General features: G+C 36.9%; 1 protein-coding gene across 10 annotated transcripts in view; it reads right to left on the reverse strand.

The window, feature by feature from the left end:
* The window catches only part of LOC110453732 (sodium/calcium exchanger 2-like), a 211920-nt gene that overhangs the window by 142660 nt on the left and 58429 nt on the right, over positions 1 to 10831 (reverse strand). The window contains exon 1 of one of the 10 annotated variants that reach the window (XM_021502829.1): positions 8523 to 8877. The exons of the other annotated variants lie outside the window; for them this stretch is intronic. The gene's annotated coding sequence lies outside the window, so the exon portion shown is untranslated. Of the gene's footprint in view, positions 1 to 8522; positions 8878 to 10831 lie in introns of those variants that run through there. 10 annotated transcript variants of the gene reach the window in all.

Genomic DNA, 10831 nt, shown 5'->3' on the forward strand with positions numbered 1-10831 from the left:
AACAGTAAACAATCAGTAGGCTGCCTTGCTCCCAGTGTGTACAGTAGCGTAGCCACACCTCAAGTCCAAAAATCACGCAGAAAGTAAACAAACGTTTCTCCTCATACTGATTCACGTTTACAACGTAACAAACTGGCGAAAGTTAAATCATACGGCGATGACTGTCACTGAGTAATCGTGGTGTAGTTTAAGATAAATCCATAGTGTAGTAAACACTTGAAAAGTCGAAGAATACGCGAAAAGCAAACACACCAACACCCGCCATAAATCAATAATGAGGGGCACTGACAATACCACATACCCTCTAGGGGTTAATGCTGATTGGTTAACACTCCCCTAATTTGCATAAAAACATAAACATGAAAAACCTAGATACAAGAATATTACAACACGTAAACAAGGAAATTAACTTAAGTAAATTCACACATATATATCAAAACGTTCCACTGTAGAAAAAACAACCCATGATATATATAAGCAAGGGAGCAAAAAAAAGTTGTATATAAACTATAATTTAACACACATGTCAAATTATCATTTAAACATTAGAATTTGCGGAAATTGTGATACTGTCTCCCTACATTGGATCTTCAACTAGTGATGTATTTCCTGTTTCCGTTTGTCGATAAACTCCAATGACCTTAATGATTATTGCTCCGAAATTCCTCTGTGGAAATAACAACACAAACAACACAGATGGTGTAATCCCTGTACGTTGCCAATGCTTCACAGGTTTGGTTCAGTTTTGTTCTGTTTTACGTTCTATCAAAAGCTAAGGTCATTTAAGGACGTGCCTCCATGTGTTGTGTATGTGTACCTGCGCGTGTTTGTGCAGGAGGAAGGGTTATAATTTTGGTGTATTTGCCCCCTGATGCCGACTTTATAGTGCTATCTCACTGAAATACCATGCAACTCAACAATGAAGAAAAAGCCATAAGATGGTATACGGTGGATCACAAGACTCAATTTCAACATGTAATATGTGCTTCCCAGAGACATAAATACAGCAAGTTCAGTGATGACTTTACTAAAATACATGTATATAGGGAAGTTTTAGCTGCAGTGTAACTTTTGCATTTGTCAGCCAGATCTGCAATGAGGGCAAATGTATCAAACCACTAGCCCAGCTGGATAATCTACTAGTCTCGGACTATAAGGCTACGTTTGTAGGGTGAAAGTTTCCAGTATGTAGTATGTTCATACATGTGACTGTAATACTTTAGAAGGTAACTACATGTTTGATCTATATTTAGTCCCCTTGACCATGATCCTAATACCTAATGAGGAGGCCAACAATCACCAATAGTACTCAGCTTTATTTTACCATAAAAGACATATTAAGATCAACAATCACCAATAATACTCAGCTTTCTTTGACCATCAAAGACCTTATAAGAAGGTTAACAATCACCAATTAAATTGAGCCTTCTTTGACCACCAAAGACCTAATAAGGTCAACAATCACCAATAATACTCAGCTTTCTTTGACCACCAAGACCTAATAAGGCCAAAAATCACCAATAATACTCAGCTTTCTTTGACCAATTACCAATAATACTGAGGGTTTTTTTACCATAAAAGACCTAAAAAGGTCAACAATCACTAATAGTACTCAGCTTTCATTGCATGACCACCAAAGACCTAATAAGGTCAACAATCACTAATAATACTCAGCTTTCATTGACCACGAAGACCTAATAAGGTCAACAATCACCGATTCAAACTTCCTTAACCACAAAAGACCTTATAGGAAGGTCAATAGTCACCAATGTAACTTCTGTTTCCCCTGATCACCTAATAAATGCTTAACTATAAACCAAACATTTCCCCGACCACCCTTCAAACACCTGCTGTTAGTTACCTATACTATTTAACCACTATGAAATTTGGCTGTTCTTGACCATAAAACCTAGGAGCACCAGAGCGCTGTCGGGACTAATGGCAGAGCTTCCTGTCCCCCAGCACTGGCAGGTCAATCAATACAGTATGCACAACAGGCCAGGAAACTGAATTTGTAGGCGGCTAATTCAGATTACCTACAGGTCAACGGGCAGCTTGTCACCGCCCTCTAACTGACCAATCCAAGTACAAAGTTTGTATCACCATTCCACTGCAGCAACTACAGAACACTAGTCACAATCAATTAAAACAAATTACTGATTTCCAATATCCACTAGCAATTTCTGTCGGGTAATGATTAACTCCGCTACTGATCAATAGCCACTCTCAGAATTAAACAGTATATATCTGTAACAAATTAATGAAACCATGATATGCACATTTTTTCAGTAAACGAACATGAGTTGAACCAACTATTGAAATCAATGTTTTTTATTTTATCGACACAAGAAACCTACAATAACAACATCAACTTTTCATGAAAGCTACACAACAAGATAAGGACCTGGCCCACTTTTTCATTGCCACTTTTCCATTGATTTTAAAAAAAATATTATTCAAAAAAACATACAGGAGACCTTGGAACAATTGTAAATAAAAAATCAATCACATTTAAACATAGCTTTTCACAAGTATGTGGTATATAAAAGCTTCCATTGGAGAGAAAAAAGGAAAGAAAACTTTGTATTGCCCACTTTGACCTCTAGTTCGACCTAAAGCATGGCCAATCACTGCTGATATACACTGATAGTAACAAAGACTGAACATACACAGGAGGAAGTTGATAGAAGTATATGGTCAATGAAATATGTAACAGGCAGCTTTAGCAAAGGGCAGTGGCTGCATTATGTGAGACTCCAGAGAAGCATTTCCAAAGCCCAGTTGTTCCTACTTATTATGTAGACAAGGACAATAAAAGGGTTGAGTTCTAGTAAATAAGTAACGTGCTGGGACTTCGTCAAGCCCTAAGGACCCGCTCTATGATGTACATGTGATCCTGGAAGGTCAAACTACTGCAACAAACATGCATTTCCACACATCCACACCCCTGGCAATTGCCTTATTTATATAGTGTTGAAGCAAATCCAGACAGCCTTGCAATATGGTGCAATACATTGTAGTCTGAGGCATATTTTATTGAGTATTTAAACATTTTTTTCTTCATATCAGGTAAGTGCAATGTGGATTCCATCTTAACTCATTCACCCCTGAAGACACATTTGAACGCTTTCCAATTCAAAGGTTGGAATAGTTCATTATGAATTTTTAGGGGTGAATGAGTCAATCTTATAGTGTTGTCTGGAGAGGTATAGTGCCTCCCCAGACAACACTATAAGAGAACAGTTCCCTCGGTAAAGGGCCATAATAGAATAATAGTAACACATCTCAATTTAGTACAGTAACCGAGGTCAACTGCTAGCACTTTGTTGAAATATGTACACCAAAAAGCTTCTCTTTGTACTTTCTCAGATTAAAAAATCAGAAGTAAATTTGAATTGAAATTCATGCTGAGTAATGTACACAATGTTATCTCAAGTTTATAACTATACCACATCTGTGTTTAAAATGTACACGATGGTAAGGGAAATGATTATATTTTCTATAAGAACAATCAAAACATAATGCTTTTATTCTGTTAAGATGATGTCCAATGTCTTACTGTAAACTCTGCGCAGATCATACATACATATAGCGTTTACGTTTCAATTGATACTCGGTATTATTGTCCCCTGGGAGCGACAGGTACTTGTGTTGGAGCATACAATTAACCACAATATGATATTTTGAGGTTTCTATTGATTTGCCATCGTGTGCAGACCATCAATAAGTAATACATATACATCCTTGCGGGCCAGATCTGCACACGTTTGGCCACGAAAAACCAATACAAGTCCCTATCAAATAAAATTAGTTCGGAACCCAATTCAGTAATCTACAAGTCTTAGTGTCAAAATATAAGTTTTAGTGGTGACACGTTGACTTGATTAAAACCATAATTGATGAAACTGATTTAACCCTTTCACCCCTATGCAACTTTAGTAGACTCTCCCATGCATTGATCTGGATGAGTCTATTATGGTCTACAGTGGTGAAAGGGTTAAACATATGAACACTTAAACATGTGAAAATATGTTTGATTGTTAATATTGCAATCGGTGTATATGTAGCAGAACTGTACTAGGTCGATAGCTGGCAACCAGGTAGCTCAATTGGTTTGAGCGTCTCTATAGAGTTTGGAGGTTCTGGGTTCAAATCCCAGTCTGGTCACGCCTTTCTCTCATCTGTGAAGGTGGTGCCTGTGACCAACCTTTGTATCAAGTACGGGGTGTACAAAGGGATACCTAAACCTGGGTTGTAAATAATGCTGTCTTCAGGGTGAAGACTTAGAAAAAAATCCTTTACAAACTGCATGGTTTGGCTTTCCTAAACAGGAAAAATCATGACAGATATATGAAATTATGCAAATGTGGCATCAACAAAATTTATGACCAGAATCAGACTTACCAATTCACTTGTGATCAGATCTGCCTGTACTTCCTTATTAAGTTTCCTTAATGAAATGTTCATCAAGAGTACATTATGTAGTGTACATTTATTCCTCTACCGAATCTAACCTTGAACCACGACCCCTGAAGACGACAAGCACTCCAGTAATCAGAGTTGACTTTTCTTTCAACAGACTGGGAAGAACACGGCTGGCAAAGATCATCACAACGCCACAATACCAAATACCAATAAATCTCTGGTGGATTCTGCCTCAATCAAATGTCTCATACGATTACAAACTGGTCTGTGATAATCTCATTAACCTGCCAAGATGACTATCAAAATAATACAAAGAATCCCTTTTTTCCCCTTAAGAAGACATTATCAACACTATTATAGTCTGGGGAATAAAATTTCTTCATTGATGTATTGAATCAAATATATTTCCCGAGGATGAATTGGGTTAATAAGATACAACAACAAAGCATTATTTGGTTTTCTTTAGTGCTTAATGCATACACTGTAATTAGTAATAAGTGCCAATATTTATTGTACTGCTTTATAGCGCGATTAGCTTTCTATCTAACCATATGAACCTTTTATTGATATTTTTTTTAAAAACACTTAATTAAAGCGGGCAGCTTTTTGGACTTTTTCTCTCGCTTTCATATTAATTTTGTGAATAAGATTAAGATTGCCAATTTGTCATCTTGTTTTCAGTAATTTTATTTCTACATAGTGCAGCATAAATCTCCTGCAATTGAAGGTTATGCTTTGTATTGAACTATGACCAGGTTCATAGAAGCCCAAGGGCCTTAAATCACTCACCTGGCCATTTTGGCAACTTGTGCAGTAGTTCCGGAATAAAGCCTCATGCCTCTTTATTTGCGTAACTTTTGATCCCCAAGGGCTTAGCATGCCATTACTACACTTTGGTTAAAACTTGTTCAGTAGTTTGGGAAGAGAAGTCATTTGCAGAAAATCTTCCATTCGCCCCTTTGATCCAACTTTAAGCCCCATGGAGGGTCAGTCCCTTCATTTGTATAACCTTGATCCCTCATGGGCTGAGCATGCTACCACTACAGTTTAGTTGAAATCTGCCCAGTAGTTTGTAAGTAAACGCCATTTAAAACAAAAAAGTCTATTTGACCCCTTTTACCCAGCCCCCTCAGCCCTCAAGAGAGTCATCTCCCACCCCATTTTATTTTTCATTGCATATCTTCTGATCCACATGCTAAAGGATGCTAGCACCCAAATTTGGTTCCAATCTGCTCAGTAGCTTACAGTTTGAGATGTTTAAAGCAACAGTGGACATACACCAGACAATGGATGAAGCACAACACATAAGTTCACCCTGGTACCTCAAGGGTTCTGATATATAAAACCTTATCCAGGCTATAAGCGGGTAGGTGGGTTTTACTGGTGCTTTTGGTATTCTGTATGTAATTTGTATTACTATATTATGTATTTACCAATGTAGCCGAGTCTTTAACCAATTTCTGTGTGACCAAAATAAATTACCGGGTAATCATGTATTCTTTTGTAAAGCGGTGTTCAATTTTTTCAAAATACTGAAAAAAGAACATTAATAACAGGGAAAAGTATTGTGAGCAATCAATAATCCTCTACCTCTGGACTAGCTTCTTGTTCAAAGGGCCATAACTCTGTATATAGGCTGGCTCTCAGTGGGCATCTTTCATCCTGACACAAACTCGCTTACAAATTTTGGTATTTGTAACTGCCAGAAAAAATGAGAAATATATATATATGCACTGGACAATATGATTTACTGCAATTCAGCAAACAAAGTGCCATAACTCTGTTAATAGTTTAAAGGATAATACCTGATTTCAGTATGCTGCACTCCTCCATCCCAAGAGGTGATCTTATGCAATATTTTGCAGTTGTAGGTGACAGTGTTTAAGATATATACAGGAAACCATGATTCATGGCCAACAAAGGGCAATAAGTCTGTACATAGAAGGGCATGAGACTTGATTTTAGTAGGTGTCACTCAACAATCCCAAGAGGTACTCACATGCAACATTTGGCAACAGCAACTGACAGAGTGTTTGAGATATGCCCCATACAAAGTGATGCACAAACTGATTGATGGAATACAAACCTAATAGAGTACCAGTACGAGAGTAATTACCAGGCTTTCAAAATACCAATCAGTTGTAACAGGGTTCACAATCATTTTACATCTTAGTACATAGTCAGTAGAGCTGTTATATATATGTCAGGATTACAATGAATTGTCCAAGTAATTTGTCTACAATGATATCTTAAACGATGTTAAAATGACAACATTATACAAAACGGTGAACAATTATCAAATCACTTTCATACTATTATTCTGAAAACACACTGCATCTACCTTCCATTTTGACAACCCGATTAGTTCTAGGAAAGAGCTCTCCTTTATGGAATCTATTAACTGCTCTTAATCTTGAAATCTGACTCCTTTGAATGACTGAATCAACACCATAATCAATGGTATCTAAAGCAGGATGTCAAATGCCAACTCAATATATTATAAATTGTGTGTAAAGCATCAAGATCGAAGGTCTATAGGCCTTCATGAATCTTGCATGTCCATTCTAAACTGATTGGAACTCCCGAAAACCAGATATACATGTACATCAACGTTCTTTTGTGAAAACCCGATATACATCAGCGTTCTTTCGTGAAAACCATATATACATCAGCGTTCTCTCTTAAAACCAGACCTACATCAGTGAAACTTCCAAAATCTAGACATGCATGGGACAAAATGTTTCAGCCAGTTTTCAGATGGCCCATTTTCAGAATGTGACCAAATCACTGATCAATCATTGATTTCTTGATGTACTGCTCTGCATGTAAACTACCGGGTATGTACTGTACTGATATAAATAAACCTAAATGTGTGTATCTTGCCCTTGAACAGCTTCTGCAAACAAACAATAAAGCTTAGAAAAGCTTCGCCAAAGTTGTCGTAATATTAGTTTCTAGGTATATACATAATTAGTCCTCTTTTACTTTAAGTAGTCTGTTTACCTATTGACATCACTTAGTGTGGCAGTGGACTGTCAGAGATGAGTCCAAGAAAACACAACAGTTTTTAGTTTCTATTCACGTTTCCTATCAAGTCCAAACAACCCAAAATTTAATGAATTTATCATATCTAGTATATATATATATATATATGTCTTGATTAGTAAGTGATATTTCTACCATTAACAAAACAATATTCAAAACTATGGTTTTGGATACTCAATCTTCCAGGAACCTAGATATCACGAGGAAAATAATTGTTCGAGTTTAGAAACTTCCTAGTTCAGAAAGCATCAAGAAATGAGATTTAGTTAATGGAATATAAGATGACCTCTTTCGTATCATTTCAATTATCAGCTGCAATAATAACTACTGATAGAGATAGGGTATAGGGCGATGTGGTATAACATGGGAGCTAGCTAAAGCTAGGTGTCATATATGCACACGGTGTATGTATTAAGTGACCAGTGCAGGTTACCATGGAGATGTGACAACAACTGACATAATATAATACCATAACATGTTAACACTGTTTCGTGAATCCTGTAACCTAAGAAACTGGTCTTTTTATGGAAGAAAAGAATTTTGAAATACATATAGTAAGATATATATTTTCTTTCTTTAACAAGCCCATAACAAATTGGAATCATAATTGTTCTATATTCTATCATAACCCCATGCTTAATTTGTAAGCCAAATTTGGAGTTTAACAAATATGTAAACAGCAAGTGTCATACAAGGGTATTTTGAAACCAGACAAGGGTATCTTAAAACCGGTATTTTTTCCCCTTAAGCAACAGGGCAGACGACAGATTAAGCCCAATAACCTTAGGACTAGCCCCCTTCACGTCATCCATCCATACACCCGGCCCGGGCTTATCAGGGGTAGCATATGATACAAAAATAATACTGAAAACATAGAAAAAGTAGGCACAGCATTGTACACAGAATTAACATTTCAAACATTTTAACATTTTGTACTAACTTTTGTTTTATATAAAACCACTTGATTATTTGTTTAATGAACAAAACCACTTTAATGTGAAAGTACCGATTATTCAGCATCAATTTTAAAAGTTAGGTATCAATTGACTTACCATAAACAGCGTCTGGCTAAATACCATCAGTCCGTTAAACCGTTAAACCGTAAGGTAATTCAGCATCACCAGTGGTTACCAGCAGTAGTCTACTAAACACCTGTCCAGTGTTATCAGAACAATACCATCAATCCACTTGTTATACCATCAAATTTATACTGTGTTATTTACCATAAATCCGATGTTACTATCACTAAATGTTGTTATCATCCCTCATTACACCAAGTGTCCATGCTATACAGCTGTGAATCACTAAGGTATATAATACACTAGATTACGATAGATAGTACTTTGTTTGACACCAGGTTTCGGAGTAATTCAATAAACTAGTCCAACACCAGACCACAGTGGTCTACACTTGTTAACCAATTCACGCTCCCTGGTAGGTAATGGTATAAATGTATATTGACAGCAAATAATTAAGACCAGTTACTGTTTTCACCTAGACCGTGAATATCAATTGTGCCCTGTGAACAATTGCCGTTTACCTGTGAATCCTCCTGGACGGGTGTATATATTGATTAAAGCTATCCACCATATGAAAAGTTACCTGGAGAAAAGTGCCTGCTACTACTAGGCCCAGAGAAGCTGATAGAAAGTATCCCTCGTCATAGAATACTATATTGCCGTATAAGCTCTAGTGCGCGAGTACTCAGTATGGACACTGGGTACCTGGAATTACTTGTAACTATTGATCACGAAGACAGTTTTAAGGCACAAATCTGTGAGATAACTTAATTATGGGGTGGTAAGTGTCAGGGGTGATAAAGATGTGTTACAACCTTTCTGCTGAATGGGATAAAGCTCTATACGCATTGTTCATTAACACTGTCTGTTATGATGCCGTCTGCTTATTGACACGATAAAAGATGTCATGATGGCTCAATTGACCACTATTTTGTGGCAGATCAAAAGTGCTAGACTACTATATAGCCATAATTTACAGGTCGCAACCTCACATGTACAGGAAAAAAATACAATGATCAGACAAGCTGAACATTCACGATAAGGCTGGAAAATGGACTGGACAGACAAGATGGGATTCAAATCTAAAACCCTTTAATGTCTAAACCGGCAGTTTACCAACTCAGCTTTGTCTAGTCACCAGTGATTTGCTTTGTCATCTGCTACTAGAACACTCATAAGTGCAAAGTGCTGAAGGATCCCCTAGCTACCACTGCCAAAAGCTGTAACTTAGTGTTGGAAACCATGTTTTTCGACGTGCCCATAGCTTTGATAAATCATTTCTGAAAAGTAAACCATAACCTTGCGGGCCATTTATGAAAAATAATAAAGATGAAATTAAGTGGAATATAACCAACAACAATGCTTCAGACTGCATTTGGTTTAAATCCCCTCACTTGTATAGTAGGGGAAACAATTTCCTCTACTTCCCCTATTGGGCCCCGCCCCTCTGCCCCCAAAACGGCCACACCCTCTGTTGAGGCTCCTTCGTCCAAAGATGTTCTAGAAGAAATTTGGTCAAAATCCTTCTATTGGTTGAGAAGAAGAAGCCTTCGGGCCAGGTGAGCGAAAAATTAAACGGGGCTAGACCCTGATTCAAACTCTGAACTTCAGATTGTTACACTATAGACCGGGGCCCGGGATCATGAAACGGACCTAAGTCTAAGACAAAATTTGAACTTAAGTTTGAAGTTTTGACTTAGCTAAGACCAAAATCTTAAGTGGATCATGAAACGTGCGAAGCAAAATCTTAGCTGAGACTGAACTTAAGTCAAAAATTATCCGAATTGCGTATTTACGGTATTTATAGAAACTCTTCAATGCGGGAAACCACGTTGTTGTCGGTAAATATAATCAAAGTACTGAAAGTACTGAAAGCTAAGGCAAAAGATATATATATATTATTTTTGGAATGGACAACAAAATAAAGACGAAGTTCCCATCATATTGTACAGAAGGATTTACTGTTAATTTGTTATGCCCCAAAGTTTTATGTAAAAGTGTACCACTGTGAAGTTATTCTTCTTGTGTGTACAGTATATCTTTATAGGTTTGTAGAAGAGGGATACCAAGTTTCCTCTAGAATAGATCATTTTAGACCTTTGGATAATTAATTTGCATAGGAATTAGGAATTGCTTCCCTTTGTCCATACAATGTATTTCATAGAACATTAAAAACTGAAACTGGCATTTACCCCTTTGACCAATACCTGATTATTTTAAACCAATAAATAGATTATGCATAGATTGTGAACATCTTAGAACTTTGCCTTTGTTGTTGAATAAGATATCAACCAAGTTTCTTCAGAATCTTGCCTTATCTGACAAAGTTACTTGGCATAAAA

The sequence above is a fragment of the Mizuhopecten yessoensis genome, unplaced genomic scaffold, assembly GCF_002113885.1.
Source record: "Mizuhopecten yessoensis strain PY_sf001 unplaced genomic scaffold, ASM211388v2 scaffold7493, whole genome shotgun sequence".
In the NCBI taxonomy this organism is placed as follows: domain Eukaryota; kingdom Metazoa; phylum Mollusca; class Bivalvia; order Pectinida; family Pectinidae; genus Mizuhopecten; species Mizuhopecten yessoensis.